The sequence below is a fragment of the Hyla sarda genome, chromosome 2 (assembly GCF_029499605.1).
Source record: "Hyla sarda isolate aHylSar1 chromosome 2, aHylSar1.hap1, whole genome shotgun sequence".
NCBI lineage: Eukaryota > Metazoa > Chordata > Amphibia > Anura > Hylidae > Hyla > Hyla sarda.
The window spans coordinates 286,705,577-286,722,336 of record NC_079190.1 but is presented as its reverse complement, the minus strand read 5'-3'; the positions used below and the strand labels follow the sequence as shown (position 1 = coordinate 286,722,336).

General features: G+C 43.9%; 1 long non-coding RNA gene across 1 annotated transcript in view; it reads left to right on the top strand.

Moving 5' to 3' along the window:
• Positions 1 to 1,303, top strand: part of LOC130356194 (uncharacterized) — a 59,597-nt gene extending 58,294 nt beyond the window's left edge. The window contains exon 4 of the long non-coding RNA XR_008888808.1: positions 1,086 to 1,303. This is a non-coding gene — a long non-coding RNA (uncharacterized LOC130356194). The remainder of the gene's footprint in view (positions 1 to 1,085) is intronic.
• The last annotated feature ends 15,457 nt before the right edge of the window (positions 1,304 to 16,760 follow it).

The window sequence follows — 16,760 nt, the reverse complement described above, 5'->3', positions numbered from 1 at the left end:
GTGCTCTCTGATGACATGTGTCTCGGGAACTGTCCAGAGTAGAAGCAAATCCCCATAGCAAACCTCTTCTACTCTGTGTAGTTCCCGAGACAAGCAGAGATGTCAGCAGAGAGCACTGTTGCCAGACAGAAAAGAACAACTCAACTTCAGCAGCTGATAATTATTGAAGATTAAGATTTTTTAATAGAAGTAATTTACCAATCTGTTTAACTTTCTGAAGCCAGTTGATATATAAAAAAAAAAGCTTTTTCCTGGAATACCCCTTAACTTCTAAGTAACTGAATGTGACGAACAATCCCTTGTGGTTGCACCTCTGTCTGTTAGAAACCTGCAAAAATGTTAACCCTTTGTTACTGCCATCATGACATTCTTTTACATGGTTAATAAACGAGTAGCACCAATCAGTGCGCAATAAAAAAAAAAAAAAGGTTCACTGATACATGCACACAAATTTAGATTGTTTTTCCTATATAAAAGTATCCTCATTGCTTCTATCCTGAAAATTTCAAAGACAGCAATTCATAGAACTAGGCCAAGCAACAGACATTGGGGACAACAAGGCTACAGACCTACAGAGAGCCAGAATCAACTGAGATGACCGTTAGCATAATCAAATGTTACTCAATAACCGTAGGATGACATTACATGACCTACAAAAAAGTGGCAAACAGCAGCTGGGGTAATGTGCATGGTGAGGGTGGTTCTAAAAAGGTTGGGCAGAAGTTGTGTAAAGCTAAAAAATAGCCCTTCATCAATGAGAAGCAAAGAAGAGCCAGGCTGAAGTTTGCAAAAGACCATTAGGGTTGGACCATAGAGGAATGGAGTAAGGTCATCTCTGATAAGTTACATTTTCAGCATTGCCCAATACCTGGTCATCTAATGGTTAGACAGAGACCTAGACAGGACTACAAGCCACAGTGGCTCATGCCCACTGAAAAAATTTGGTGGATGATCTGGGGGTGCTTTAGAAAGGCTGGAACTAAGCAGATTTGTCTCTGGGAAGGACGCATTATCAAAGCTTATCAAGCATCTTTTTGCTCTGACAAGGTTCCCTAGCTCTGAGAACTGTTTTACTTTTCCTGCAGGCCAATGCTTCATGCCACACAGCCAGGCCAGTTAAGGTGTGGATGGAGGACCACCAGATCAAGACCCTGTCATGGCCAGCCCAATGACCTGAACCCCATTGAAAATGTCTGGAGTTTTATCAAAAGGAAGATGGATGGTCACAAACCATCAAACAAAGTCAAGCTATTAGAATTTTTGTGCCAGAACTGGAATTAAATCACCCAACAGTAATGTGACTGGTAGAGAGCAAGTCAAGACGCACGAAAGCTGTGAAGCAATATCAAGGTTACTCTACTATTGATTTCTGAACTCTTGTAAGTCAAAACATTAGTATTTATTGGTATTATTAAAAAAAAGAATGTGAGTTTGTTTTTTTGTATTATTTGAATGCATTTTTTATTTTATTTTGACCAGTAGTTGTTTTATACAAATTCATTCTCTAAATAACACTTTTTTATTTAGAATTTGATGCGTGAACCTCCCAAAATGTATTTTGGGGGATTCCTCTTGACTTCAGAATTATATAGGATTAGATTCATAATTCGGATTCAGCCCTACACCCATTGGGCTAGGTAGAGAGTGCCCTGTCCAGCAAGTGTAAGGAGTTAAGAAGTGAGTTAAAAAGTACCTGTCACCAAATAAACTGTTCTAAACTACCACAGGCTGTGTTCCCTAACTACTCCTAACACCACTCTAGTCCTTAAAAAAAAATTCAGAGCTTTAAAAAGCTGTATATCTTACATTTCTTCTTGCTCACATGCAATTTCCCAGCAGGAGATAGTGGGTGTTTTCCAGCAGGCATGACATCACTGAAGCCTGCTGGGGGACCACTTCTGCCCTCGGTTGCAAAGCTGTGATGAATAGAAGATCTTAGGCTCTCTGCATGTGTCTGTCTGTGAGGGTCTCCTTCAGCTGTCAGTCTGTGTGGCTTTCTGTGAGAATCTGTGGAGCTTTCACTTTCTGTGGAGCTGACAATCAAGCTCAGTGCAGAGAAGCACTTCCTGAGTTTGGACTCCTGCCAGGCCGGGAGGAGACCGAACTCACTAGTGGCCGTTTATGTTGATAATTTTAAAAGCAAGTGAATGGAAAGTGTCTACTAATTACACAAGCAACACTATATTCAAAGTTTTATTTTGTGACAGGTACTCTTTAACTGTTATGCATTGCCACTTACCTTCATGAGCCATAGAAAAAATAGCAATGCATAATGCATCACTGCTTAGAAGTTTTTATTTTATTTGTATGAATCTAAATTCTGTTTTAAAATTTGGAACTAATTCAATTAGTTTCAAATCAGTTTGCACATCTGCTCAGTGTAACATTGCCACTTACCTCCTTGTGTCCAAGAACTGTAAACAGCAATCCGAGCATTATAGCTTACTGTAGAGGAGCAAGGCCCATATCAAAATAATAAATAAGAGTTCTTGCCCCATTACGTAACTTCCCTGGTGCCATACGCTAGGATGACCCAGTTAGTGTAGTTGGCAATGCTTTAGCACCACCACTTGCTAGACAGCACACATTTACTGAGTGTCCAGCTAGAGGAATGAGATGCAGTGTATGTGTGCTTCTCAATAAGTACTGTGGCAGTACTTATTCAATTAGTCCTGAATCAACCTTCTCATCTTAAAAAAACATGCATACCTGGTTAACTGTGCATGTGTATGGGGGTAGCGGGAGAGATAGCTGTAAGCTAAATGAGCTTAAAGGGGTTATCCAGGAATAAATAAAAAAAACAGACCTATTTTCTTTCAAAGACTGCTCCCTGTCTGTCTCCAGGTTGGGTGTGGTATTACAACTTGGCTCCATTCGCTTCAATGGAACTGAGCTGCAGAACCACACCCAACCTGGAGACAGATAAGGAGAGGTCTTTGAAAGAAATTATCTCTGTTTTTCGATTCCTGGATAACCCCTTTAATGTGTATGACCAGCTTTAGAGTTCCATCTTAATATCTTGCTTCATTGAACCAGTCTTATTTCTCAATCAGACCAGTCAAGTAACTCATCACAAGAAGTTGCCTCATTCTCTCTGGATTCCAAACTATTTTTACATTTCCCTTTCTCTGACCCACTGACTTGTCATGGTCAAGTTATCTGCATTTAATGGACTGGGAAGACTGTGGATCCAAATAAAGAATTTTCTTCATGCTGCATAGGACATTACATTTTATTTTAAATATCCTCTCAAGTATCAGATCTCCTTTACTTGAGGCCCTAAGTTAAGGAGAACTGTCACACACCTTTCCTTCCACAGGCCTGCTGGTTCTGGTCTCTGCTAGCCTCCTCTCCACATCCGGCTGTATTAGATGATCAGGGCCTATTTACAATGAACAAAAAGTGCAGATTAGGGTACATCCGTTGTTGAGCTATTTTCTTGTTGCTTCTTTGACTCTAATTCTGATCTTGAATTTATCAGTGACTATTTTTGGGAGACTACTTGGAAAATTCCATACCTCCTTGTGGAAGAAAGAATGGGTAGGCTTCATTGTTTTGCTTCTTCCTATCCACAGACACCAAACCATTTTATTCGTGCTCCATTATACCCCTTTCCTCCCAATTTGTCCCTTAAAGGATTATTAAAAAAGAGTTTTGACTCATCAAAAATGTTGATGGCACTGGGTCACTCCTGAGACCCATTGCAATCTCTAGTTATAACCATGGAAGCAAGTGGCAGGGAGTTTGACTTCTTAGTCGCCCGGCAGATCCAACCTTTTTTCTATACAAGTTGGCATAGACTTATACATGGTAAAGGTCGGAATTGACTGAAAGCCTGGAAGTGAGCAGCATGATGATGCAAACTTCTCTGGCCTTCAACTAGTGATCACAATCTCAGGAGTGCCCCAGTGCCATCAAAACATTTTACCTGTCTGCACACTGTGTCAAAAGCAGAGGCCACTAAGGCCCCTGCCTAAGCCCTCACACTGATGGGAGCCTCGCTCTAGCCCCAACTGCTGCAAGTTTTACATCAACAGTGCTCACAGTTGAGAACTGCTCCCTCTCTGCCACTTTAAGAAAAGTTTTTGCTGGGGCTGGTCATGTGCCACGCACAGGATGTCTGTTACATCCCTGCCCAGCCCTTCCCCCTGTGAGCTGCTGCCGTAAGTGCTCTGCGTTTGCTGCCCTTTCTCCAGGTCATGTGAGGTCCAGTCAGCATCCAGCCCTCTGTGCATGGCAGGCTATAACTCCTCTGGTATTTTGCAGATAATGTGCATACCAGTCACTGTGCTGCTCCTACTGCCCTGGTTGGCTCATGCTATATACATATAGCATGGGCAAGCCAGATCAGTAAGCACAGCACAGTCACTGGTATAGACATGAGTGGTAATACAGTAGTAGGGCTAGGGTGGGTAGTAGTATAGTAGTAGGGCCAGGGCTAGGCCTACTACTGTACTACTACCCACCCTAGCTCTACTACTGTATTACTACCCACCCTAGCCTTACTACTGTACTACTACCCACCCTAGCCTTACTACTGTACTACTACCCACCCTAGCCCTTCTACTGTACTACTACCCACCCTAGCCCCTCTACTGTACTACTACCCACGCTAGCCCTTCTACTGTACTACTACCCACCCTAACCCTTCTACTGTACAACTACCCACCTTAGCCCTACTACTGTACTACACACCCTAGCCCTTCTACTGTACTACCACTGACCCTAACCCTCCTACAGTACTACTACCCACCCTAGCCTTACTACTGTACAACTACCCACCCTAGCCCTTCTACTGTACTACTACCCACCCTAGCCCTACTGCTGTACTACTAAACACCCTAGCCCTACTACTGTACTACCCACCCTCACCCTTCTACTTTACTACTACCCACCCTAGCCTTACTACTGTACTACTACCCACCCTAGCCTTACTACTATACTACTACCCACCCTAGTCCTTCTACTGTACTACTACCCACCCTAGCTCTACTACTACCCACCCTTGCCTTACTACTGTAATACTGCCCACCTTAGCCCTTCTACTTGACTACTACCCACCCTAGCCCTTCTACTGTACTACTACCCACATAACATAATTAAGGTGCTGGTCCCCAGTTACAGAAATTCCTCCACATTAGAACACAAGTAAGTATTGAGGATATGCATTAACTAAAACTTAACTTTTCTTAGGATAAAATATATGGACCCACATTTTTTTTTTTTTAAACGAACAAAAGGAAAGGTGTGCAAAAAACACGATGTGCAACCTACCTGCACCACCAAGTATTGATGCGATGCAAAGACCTCTAAAAGGTGCAAGGGAACAACGTATGGTCCATTGTAACAGGTGGGGGTAAAAACTTCCCCTGTAAGGCCCTACTCTCGCACTATTAATTCCCTTCTTGGCAAGTGTTACTCGTCCTAAAAAGGCCAGCCCCACACAGGAACCTCTCCCTATGTCCAACTAAAAACCCTGGGAAATGGCAGTGTTTGTAGGTGGAAATAGGGAGAGGCTCCATTACCAATAAGAGAATTAATAGTGCAAGAGTAGGGCCTTATAGGGGAAGTTTTTACCCCCACCTTTTACAATGGACCATACGTTGTTCCCTTTCACCTTTTAGAGATCTTTGCATCACATCAATACTTGGTGGTGTAGGTGGCACATGGTGTTTTTTGCACACCTTCCCTTTTGTTAAATAAAAAAAAAATTGGGTACATATATTTTATCCTAAGATTATTATTAAAAGTAAACTTTTACGTAATGCATATGCTCAATACTTACTTATGCACACTAACACTTTTACACTTTTTACCCGCCTGATGCCACACATCTGTTGCCAAGTTCTCCTTCTTTCACCCACCTTCGTCACCAGGTACAGGTATTGCCACCCACCGCCCCACTCTGTCACCGGGTTACTTTTTGGACTCCTGATTCTTCTGATGCCACCTCCAGGCTGTCTAATTCTGCCACCATATGTTCTCATGCTGATGCCAGCTCCAGGCTGTCTCATTCTGCCCCCATATGTTCTCCTCATGCTTTTGCCACCTCCAGGCTGTGTCATTCAGCCACTATATGGTCTCCTCATGCTACCGCCACCTCCGGGCTGTGTCATTCAGCCACTATTTGGTCTCCTCTTGCTGCTGCCAACACCAGGCTGTGTCATTCTGCCAGATTATGGTCTTCTCATGCTGCTGCCACCTTCAGTCTGTGTCACTGTGCTGCCATGTGGTGTCCTCATGCTGCTGGCACATAAAATAAAACTTTTTAGGTTCATCTATTTGAAATTTTCAATTTAAATGTTAAAAAATATCTTTAATGTTTTCATTTGTGAGGCCCTATGGTCTCGTCAGGCTGTTGCCATCTCCAGGCTGGGTCATCCAGCCACTATATGGTCTCCTCATGCTGCCGTCACCTCCATGCTGTGTCATTCAGGCACTAGATGGTCTCTTCATGCTGTTGCCACCTCCAGGCTGTGTCATTCAGCCACTATAGGGTCTCCTCATACTGATGCCTCCTCCAGTCATTGAGCCGCTCTGCGACAGTGATTCTAATAGCGACTCCTGTAATCTCCATGTCATACTGGATAACAGTATTGTTTCACTAACACAGCATACTCCCTATGAGTGTTACAACAAGGCAAAGTGTTCTACACCCCTATTGAGGCTCTCTGTAGCCCAGAAATAGCCGTTTTTAATAGTGATTCGCTGCAAATAAATTCAGACTGAACTGAATTTTTTGGGCAAAATTTGGTGAATCGTCCGACTTGAATTTTTCAAAAATTTGCTCATCTCTACGGAGAACACACAGTGATGTTATAGTACAGAGATAATACACACAGTGATGTCACACTACAGGGATAATACACACAATCATGTTGTTACGCCGAGCGCTCCGGGTCCCTGCTCCTCCCCGAAGCGCTCGCGGCGTTTCTCTCCCTGCAGCGCCCCGGTCAGACCCGCTGACCGGGAGCGCTGCACTGACATGGCCGGCGGGGATGCGATTCGCATAGCGGGACGCGCCCGCCCGCGAATCGCATCCCAGGTCACTTACCTGTCCCGGTCCCCGGCTGTCATGCTCTGGCGCGCGCCGCTCCGCTCTCTAGGGCGCGCGCGCGCCAGCGCTCTGAGATTTAAAGGGCCAGTGCACCAATGATGGTGCCTGGTCCAATCACCCTGATTAGCTTGCACCTGTTCCTTGCCCTACTTATACCTCACTTCCCCTGCACTACCTTGCCGGATCTTGTTGCCTTGTGCCTTGAGAAAGCTTTACTGATTACCCATACTGTGTTCCAGACCTCCTGCTATTCCACCATTGACTACGAACCTTGCCGCCTGTCCCGACCTTCTGCTACGTCTGACCTTGCTCTTGTCTACTCCCTTGTACCGCGCTTATCTCAGCAGTCAGAGAGGTTGAGCCGTTGCCAGTGGATACGACCTGGTTGCTACCGCCGCTGCAAGACCATCCCGCTTTGCGGCGGGCTCTGGTGAATACCAGTAGCAACTTAGAACCGGTCCACTGACACGGTCCACGCCAATCCCTCTCTGGCACAGAGGATCCACCTCCAGCCTGCCGAATCGTGACACATGTCACAGTACAGGGATAATACACACAGTGATGTCACAGTGATGTGTACAGCTGGTATCTGTGTATGTGGGAATATTGGTCTTTATATAGTGAATTTTATACAGAAACAATTGGTGTTAGTCAGTCATTAGTCAGTCACAATGGTAGTCATGGTCATGGTGTGGCAGTATTATTTGTTTCTTGCTGATAACACACACAACTAACAGTGAGCACCTGTGCTTCATTTTGTCTTGAGGTGCTGACCATTAAAAAATTTTTGTACTGGTATTATCAGTAATATTGGTCTCAGTATACAGGATTTGGTCAGTAACAGTATGATGTTAATACAGTGGGGGGAAAAAAGTATTTAATCAGCCACCAATTGTGCAGGTTCTCCCACTTAAAGGGGTGCTCCGCCCCTAGACATCTTATCCCCTATACAAAGGATAGGGGATAAGATGTCTGATCGTGGGGGTCCCGCCGCTGGGGACCCCCGGGATCTCGGGTGCAGCACCCCGCTGTCATTACTGCACAGAGCAAACTTGCTCTGTGCGTAATGAAGGGCAATTCAGGGGCCGGAGCATCGTGACGTCACGGCTCAGCCCCTCGTGACGTCACTGATTGCCCCCTCAATACAAGTCTATGGGAGGGGGTGTGGCGGCTCCCTCCCATAGACTTGCATTAAGGGGGCGGGAAGTGACATCACGAGGGGCGGAGCCATGACGTCACAATGCTCCGGCCCCTGTATCGCCCGTCATTACGCACAGAGCGAGATTTTTTAAAATAATTTATTTGCAAATTATGGTGGAAAATAAGTATTTGGTCACCTACAAACAAGCAAGATTTCTGGCTCTCACAGACTGGCTCTCACAGACCTGTAACTAACCTTCTTTAAGAGTCTCCTCTGTCCTCCACTCATTACCTGTATTAATGCCACCTGTTTGAACTTGTTATCAGTATAAAAGACACCTGTCCACAACCTCAAACAGTCACACTCCAAACTTCATTAAGGCCAATACCAAAGAGCCATCGAAGGACACCATAAACAAAATTGGAGACCTGCACCAGGCTGGGAAGACTGAATCTGCAATAGGCAAGCAGCTTGGTATGAAGAAATCAACTGTGGGAGCAATTATTAGAAAATGGAAGACATACAAGACCACTGGGGCTCCACGCAAGATCTCATCCCGTGGTGTAAAAATTATCACAAGAACGGTGAGCAAAAATCCCAGAACCACACGGGGGGACCTAGTGAATGACCTGCAGAGAGCTGGGACCAAAGTAACAAAGGTTACCATCAGTAACACCCGACACCGCCATGGACTCAAATCATGCAGTGCCAGACGTGTCCCCCTGTTTAAGCCAGTACATGTCCGGCTCATCTGAAGTTTGCTTGAGAGCATTTGGATAATCCAGAAGAGGATTGGGAGAATGTCATATGGTCAGATGAAACCAAAGTAGAACTTTTTGGTAAAAACTCAACATTAATTTTTTTTTTTTTTAAATCTAACGTGTACGCCAGTATGTACGTTTCCTAATATTAACAAGGTGTGCAGTTTGTATTTTCAACCATAAAATTAATAGTTATTAGTTATATAATTATTTTTTTCTATAATTAACATTAACATTAATGTAGTAGCTTTGTTTCATGTTAAAGTGGGTGTTAATGTCCTTTTCTGCAGATATATGCACTTTCTGTAAGCCAGGTTGGACCTGGAATACATATGGGACTTTTCAGTGGAGATGAAACTTTTTTCTTCATAAATAGCGATTATCGCAGTTGATAAGTACATGACCACTGCAAAGTAAAAAAAAAAAAAAAAAAAGTGAGCAAATTTCAGAAATGTGCTTTGGAATAAGCAAAAATCTAAAAGTCGCAGCATGTATAGAAAAGTCGCACATGCGCAAGTACGTGCAACTTTTTTACGCCAAAAAAAATTAAATAAGGAGCTTGATAAATCTCCTTCATTATGTTTTCTCGTTTTCTGGCACTTCACTTCTGGCTCTCCAAGTTGAGAGGGTACCAAGTTGAGAGGGTGAAACCCTGCCTGCATGTGGGGCCAACAGCCGCACAATGTTTCTGCAACATGCTTAACATCATGCAGCTATTGGGGATTGGGGGTGTGGTTTGGATCGCTCTCTCTTCTTGGAAGGTATACTTTTTAGATGACAGGAAGCCGATTTTGGAGTTCTTGGGAATGAGAAAAAGTAATACCTTGATCCCTGTCCTTCCCCTTTAAAAAGGTCAACATTTCATACTTGTTAAGATATTTTTCATACTTTTGCTGAAGTTACTGAACTTTTTATGTAGGTTATATGGTAAACTGAAAAATTATGCCCCATACGAAAAGAGGAGAAAGAATATGTTTTTTTTAATTAATTTTTTAATGAATATAGAAATGTCAAATAAAGTTTCAGTATATGTTATTCTTAGTTGTAACAAGAAATATGCTTGGTATGTGGAAACAGAAAGGCTTGCTTATTGCCCTGGGCTATTCATATGAGTACATCTAAAGGTCATACTAAATATCTATCTATCTATCTATCTATCTATCATCTATCTATCTACCTATCTATCTATCTATCTATCTATCTATCTATCTATCTATCATCTATCTATCTACCTATCTATCTATCTATCTATCTAATAATAAGTATGTATTACCACACATTTATATCCTTTTACCAATTATTACAAATCTACAGCTTGTATAGTGAAATTTCCCATGTATATTTTTTGATGGATAAGAACCATGATAATTTATTCTGAAGACTGTTAGGCTCTGTGCTGAGCATGTTTGAGTCCCTACGCTTGCTGTATATAGGTAGTAGTGTCCATTTTATTTATAGTGTAGAAAAGCATAACTAACTGATAAATACATCACTCAAAAAAATCAATGTCATGCAGTATACATTTTTAATGGGCAGCTCCTACAGGGCTGATGCTTGACAGTAACTAGGAAGTATTGGTGGATGACAGGGACCCAGAGATGTCAGAATGGTAACAGTGGCGGATATGTGCAGGGGAGTATTGTTTGTTTTCTTTTTGTTTCTGAGTCACCTTCTACTTTTCCCCCCTAAGGTTTGAATACCTCTTTAATTATCAGCATAGTTTTGGCTGTAAGGGTCTTGCCTGCGGACCAATTTTTATGTGTGAATGTGGACAAGATGAGCTGAAAAATATACAAAAATGTGTGCTCACCTGCTCAAACACCCTACTGCTGATGTTGTGATGGTGCCTAATCCAGCTGGTGTTGGTTTTGGGCTAAGGTACTGCCTTATTAGCCTACTACTGTCTAAGATGGGTCGCTACTGTGGCCAGTAATTGACTGAGCAAGCAATTCCTTGGGTGAGAGACTGAGACCAATTTGTGCTGTGCAATGTGACTAAGCACTGTTGGAAAGAAAGCAGCAGGGTATCGGGGCACAAAAGGACACTTTTAAAAAAGATTTTTTTTGTAGCTCAGCCTATCCATGTTCACACATATAAATTAGGTTCCAGACAAATTTTAACCCCTTGAGGACCGGGCCATTTTTTATTTTTGCACTTTTTTTTTCTTCCTCCCCTTCAAAAAATCATAACACTTTCAATTTTGCACCTACAGACCCATAAAAAGGCTTGTTTTTTGCGCCACCAATTTTACTCTGTAATGACATCAATCATTTTACCACAAAATCTATGCCTAAACAAAATAAAAAAAAACATTTGTGGGACAAAATTGGAAAAAAACAACACACCATCTTGTAATTTTGGGGGGCTTTTAATTCCACACAGTGCTTTTTTTAGGTAAAAATGACACCTTACCTTTATTCTGTCCATACAATTAAAGTGATACCCAACTTATATAGGTTTTATTTTGTTTTACTTCTTTTAAAAAATTATGGGGGAGATTTATCAAAACCTGTGCAGAGTAAAAGTGGACCAGTTGCCCGTAGCAACCAATCACATAATTTCTTTCATTTTTAACAAGGCCTCTGCAAAATGAAAGAAGCAATCTGATTGGTTGCTCTGGGCAACTCAGCAACTTTTCCTCTGCACAGGTTTTGATAAATCTCAGACTATAACTTTTTACACGAAAATTAGTATGTTTAAAATTGTCCTTTCTGACCCCTTTAACTTTTTTATTTTTCTGTATACAGGGATGCAGGGATGTGTGAGGGCTAATTTTTATGCACTGTGATCTGAAGTTTTTATTGGTATCATTTTTGTTTTGATGGGACTATTTGATCCTTTTTTTTACACATTTTTTTTAGGTTATACATAGTGACCAAAAATACGCAATTCTGGACTAATATTTTTTTTACATGTACCCCATTGACTGTGCGGTTAAAGTAACATTACATTTTTCGGACATTTCAGTTCGGACATTTACACATGCCGCAATACCACATATATTTATGTTTATCTTTGTTTACATTTTTTTTTATGGGAAAAGGCGGGTGATTCAAACTTTTATTGGGGAAGGGGCTAGTTCACATTTATTAACTTTTTTTTAACTTATTTTACACAATTTTTTTAGTCCCCATAGGGGACTATTACATGCAATCCTTGGATTGCATACACTGCTCAATGCTATGCCATAGGATAGCATTGACCAGTGTTATCGGTGCTCTGCTGCTCCAGCCTGCCATTGCTGACCAAATTCAGACCAACGATTGGACACCAAGGAGGCAGGTAAGGGCCCTTCCTCCATCCTCTCAGCTGCCGGGACCCTTCTTTTCTTATTTTAGATGCCGCAATCAACTTTGATCACCGCGTCTAAGGGTTTAATACCGGCATCATCGCAATCTGTAGACATTAGACATGCCAGGACCATCCTGCTATGACGCGCGCTCAGCTCTTGAGCCCGTGTCATAGACAGGGCCGGATCATCATTGACGCTCTTGGAGCGCCTGCTCTGGGCCCCGTGCACACAGGGGACCCCCGTCACATTCGGGACATCTCTGTGTCCCGAAAAATCTTTTCAGGACACAAGGATGTCCCGGCAGTTACCTCTCTGCGGTGTCCCCCGCGTTAACTTTAAAAACTCAGGGGCCGCCAGGAGGTAGCGCACACGTGCGCCCATAGTAACAGAGCGGAGCATCGAGGATGACGATCTCATGGTAAGTTACCAGCAGCACGCCATCTTCAGTGTTCCGACTTTCGCTCCTCCGGTACCGGGACCTACTACGATGGCCCATAGGCCATAGCAATAGATCGTGGCCCCGGTCCCCGGGGTCCCCAGACCGGAGGAGCGGGGGTCAGAACACTGAAGTGGGGCAGTAAACAGGCATACAGCCTCCAGCCATACCCTGTATATGGCTGAAGGCTGTATATCTGTGGAGAAACTATACTGCACCTAATGTGGGGAACTTTACTGCACCTAATCTGGGGGAACTATACTGCACCTAATGTGGGGGAACTATACCGCACCTAATGTGGGGAACTATACTGCACCTAATCTGGGGGAACTATACTGCACCTAATGGGGAGAACTGTACTGCACCTAATGTGGAGAACTATACTGCACCTAATGTGGGGAAGTATACTGCACCTAATGTGGGGGAACTGTGCTGTACCTAATGTGGGGAACTATACTGCACCTAATGTGGGGAACTATACTGCACCTAATGTGAGGGAACTATACTGCCAACCTAATGTGGGGGAACTATACTGCCAACCTAATGTGGGGGAACTGTACTGCACCTAATGTGAGGGAACTGTATTGCACCTAATGTGGGAAACTATACTGCACCTAATGTGGGGAACTATACTGCACCTAATGTGGGGGAACTATACTGCCAACCTAATGTGGGGGAACTATACTGCCAACCTAATGTGGGGGAACTGTACTGCACCTAATGTGGGGAACTGTACTGCACCTAATGTGGGGGAACTGTACTGCACCTAATGTGGGGAACTATACTGCCCCTAATGTGGAGAACTATACTGCACCTAATGTGGGGAACTATACTGCACCTAATGTGGGGAAATTGTACTGCACCTAATGTGGAGAACTAAACTGCACCTAATGTGGGGAACTATACTGAACCTAATGTGGGGAACTATACTGCACCTAATGGGGGGGAACTGTACTGCACCTAATGTGGGGGAACTGTACTGCACCTAATGTGGGGAACTGTACTGCACCTAATGTGGGGGAACTATACTGCCAACATAATGTGGGGGAACTATACTGCACCTTATGTGGAGAACTATACTGCACCTAATGTGGGGGAACTGTACTGCACCTAATGTGGGGAACTATACTGCACCTAATGTGGAGGAACTGTACTGCACCTAATGTGGAGACCTATACTGCACCTAATTTGGGGAACTATACTGCACCTAATGTGGGGGAACTGTACTGCACCTAATGTGGAGAACTATACTGCACCTAATGTGGGGGACTATACTGCACCTAATGTGGGGGAACTATACTGCACCAAATGTGGGGGAACTGTACTGCATCTAATGTGGGGGAACTGTACTGCACCTAATGTGGGAAACTATACTGCACTTAATGTGGGGGAACTATACTGCACCTAATGTGTGGGAACAGTACTGCACCTAATGTGGGGGAACTGTATTGCACCTAATGTGGGGACCTATGCTGCACCTAATGTGGGGAACTATATTGCACCTAATGTGGGGGAACTATACTGCCAACCTAATGTGGGGGAACTATACTGCCAACCTAATGTGGGGGAACTATACTGCACCTAATGTGGGGAACTGTATTGCACCTAATGCGGGAAACTATACTGCACCTAATGTGGGGGAACTATACTGCCAACCTAATGTGGGGGAACTATACTGCCAACCTAATGTGGGGGAACTGTACTGCACCTAATGTGGGGAACTGTACTGCACCTAATGTGGGGGAACTGTACTGCACCTAATGTGGGGAACTATACTGCACCTAATGTGGAGAACTATACTGCCCCTAATGTGGAGAACTATACTGCACCTAATGTGGGGAACTATACTGCACCTAATGTGGGGAAACTGTACTGCACCTAATGTGGAGAACTAAACTGCACCTAATGTGGGGAACTATACTGCACCTAATGTGGGGAACTATACTGCACCTAATGGGGGGGGGGGAACTGTACTGCACCTAATGTGGGGGAACTGTACTGCACCTAATGTGGGGAACTGTACTGCACCTAATGTGGGGGAACTATACTGCCAACATAATGTGGGGGAACTATACTGCACCTTATGTGGAGAACTATAGTGCACCTAATGTGGGGGAACTGTACTGCACCTAATGTGGGGAACTATACTGCACCTAATGTGGAGGAACTGTACTGCACCTAATGTGGAGAACTATACTGCACCTAATTTGGGGAACTATACTGCACCTAATGTGGAGGAACTGTACTGCACCTAATGTGGAGAACTATACTGCACCTAATGTGGGGAACTATACTGCACCTAATGTGGGGGAACTATACTACACCTAATGTGTGGGAACAGTACTGCACCTAATGTGGGGGAACTGTATTGCACCTAATGTGGGGAATTATGCTGCACCTAATGTGGGGAACTATATTGCACCTAATGTGGGGGAACTATACTGCCAACCTAATGTGGGGGAACTATACTGCCAACCTAATGTGGGGGAACTATACTGCACCTAATGTGGGGAACTATACTGCACCTAATGTGGGGGAACTGTACTGCACCTAATGTGGGGGAACTGTATTGCACCTAATGTGGGGAATTATGCTGCACCTAATGTGGGGAACTATATTGCACCTAATGTGGGGGAACTATACTGCCAACCTAATGTGGGGGAACTATACTGCCAACCTAATGTGGGGGAACTATACTGCACCTAATGTGGGGAACTATACTGCACCTAATGTGGGGGAACTGTACTGCACCTAATGTGGAGAATTATACTGCACCTAATGTGGGGAACTATACTGCACCTAATGTGGGGAACTATACTGCACCTAATGTGGGAAACTATACTACACCTAATGTGGGGGAACTTGTACTGCACCTAATGTGGGGGAACTATACTGCACCTAATGTGGGGGAACTTGTACTGCACCTAATGTGGAGAACTATACTGCACCTAATGTGGGGAACTGTACTGCACCTAATGTGGGGGAACTGTACTGCACCTAATGTGGAGAACTATACTGCACCTAATGTGAGGGAACTATACTGCACCTAATGTGGAGGAACTGTACTGCACCTAATGTGGAGAACTATACTGCACCTAATGTGGGGAACTATACTGCACCTAATGTGGAAGAACTGTACTGCACCTAATGTGGAGAACTATACTGCACCTAATGTGGGGAACTATACTGCACCTAATGTGGGGGAACTGTACTGCACCTAATGTGGGGGAACTGTACTGCACCTAATGTGGGGAACTATACTGCACCTAATGTGGGGGAACTATACTGCACCTAATGTGTGGGAACAGTACTGCACCTAATGTGGGGGAACTGTATTGCACCTAATGTGGGGAACTATACTGCACCTAATGTGGGGAACTATATTGCACCTAATGTGGGGGAACTATACTGCCAACCTATTGTGGGGGAACTATACTGCCAACCTAATGTGGGGGAACTATACTGCACCTAATGTGGGGAACTATACTGCACTTAATGTGGGGGAACTGTACTGCACCTAATGTGGAGAATTATACTGCACCTAATGTGGGGAACTATACTGCACCTAATGTGGGGAACTATACTACACCTAATGTGGGGGAACTTGTACTGCACCTAATGTGGGGGAACTATACTGCACCTAATGTGGGGGAACTTGTACTGCACCTAATGTGGGGAACTATACTGCACCTAATGTGGGGAACTATACTGCCAACCTAATGTGGGGGAACTGTACTGCACCTAATGTGGGGAACTATACTGCACCTAATGTGGGGGAACTATACTGCACCTAATGTGTGGGAACAGTACTGCACCTAATGTGGGGGAACTGTATTGCACCTAATGTGGGGAACTATGCTGCACCTAATGTGGGGAACTATATTGCACCTAATGTGGGGGAACTATACTGCCAACCTAATGTGGGGGAACTATACTGCCAACCTAATGTGGGGGAACTATACTGCACCTAATGTGGGGAACTATACTGCACCTAATGTGGGGGAACTGTACTGCACCTAATGTGGAGAATTATACTGCACATAATGTGGGGAACTATACTGCACCTAATGTGG